Below are 878 nucleotides of genomic sequence, written 5' to 3' on the forward strand. Positions count from 1 at the left end.
GCGATACATCTAGTATTATTTCTTTATGATATTGATATTAATTTAGCTACAAGAAAATATGAGAATAGTACGTGAGAAGAAAGAATAAAGTATCACTTGACACCCTACCGTGCGCTGGAATAGATAATTGGAGTGGAAGCAGTAAAATTTTCCCTAAATTATAATTTAGTTCAGATAAACCATCTTCTCTAAACCACATATTCATGCGAATACTCCAATACATTTTTTCACTATATGTGCTCTTCTTTCCATCCTGAATCGCTGACAAAGCTGAAAAAGGTTTTTTACATCCCCTGAAAATTACCTAACCCTTATCAAAATGCTATCCCTAATCGCGTGAAGCTAAACCCATCGCATCGCCACATTCTACACATACACAAAATCAACCGTAAACATAATACTATCCTTTTCACTCTCCGCCAAACCACAGTCACCGACAATTATCAGGCCGTGAATTGGAAAACTGTATCCGACATCATGATGTCGATAGCTGATACCGATGAAATATATCGAAAATAATTCTGTTATTAAAATCCCCCGTTGAATCGAACCATGAAAACTGTCACAAACAATCACAATGAGCCCCACTTTTTTCATTTTGAGTAATGCCCTCCCCCGACATGAAGGGGAGTGGGGTCAAGGGGTTAACAACACATATATTATTTATATCGAACATTAGAAACCGTATCAACAACAATCGATATTTGATATAATCTACGTTGGTCAGAGGTGATAACCTTATATCGAGGCTATCAACGGATAATTAATTACGATATCGATTCTGTTCTCCTCTTTCACTGCATGCAAACCGAATTATATTATGAAAATATCACACACTTATCCCTCGCAGTGTACCAATGCTTTCATTTTACGCTCAA

The sequence above is a fragment of the Toxorhynchites rutilus genome, chromosome 3 (assembly GCF_029784135.1).
Source record: "Toxorhynchites rutilus septentrionalis strain SRP chromosome 3, ASM2978413v1, whole genome shotgun sequence".
Lineage (NCBI taxonomy): Eukaryota > Metazoa > Arthropoda > Insecta > Diptera > Culicidae > Toxorhynchites > Toxorhynchites rutilus.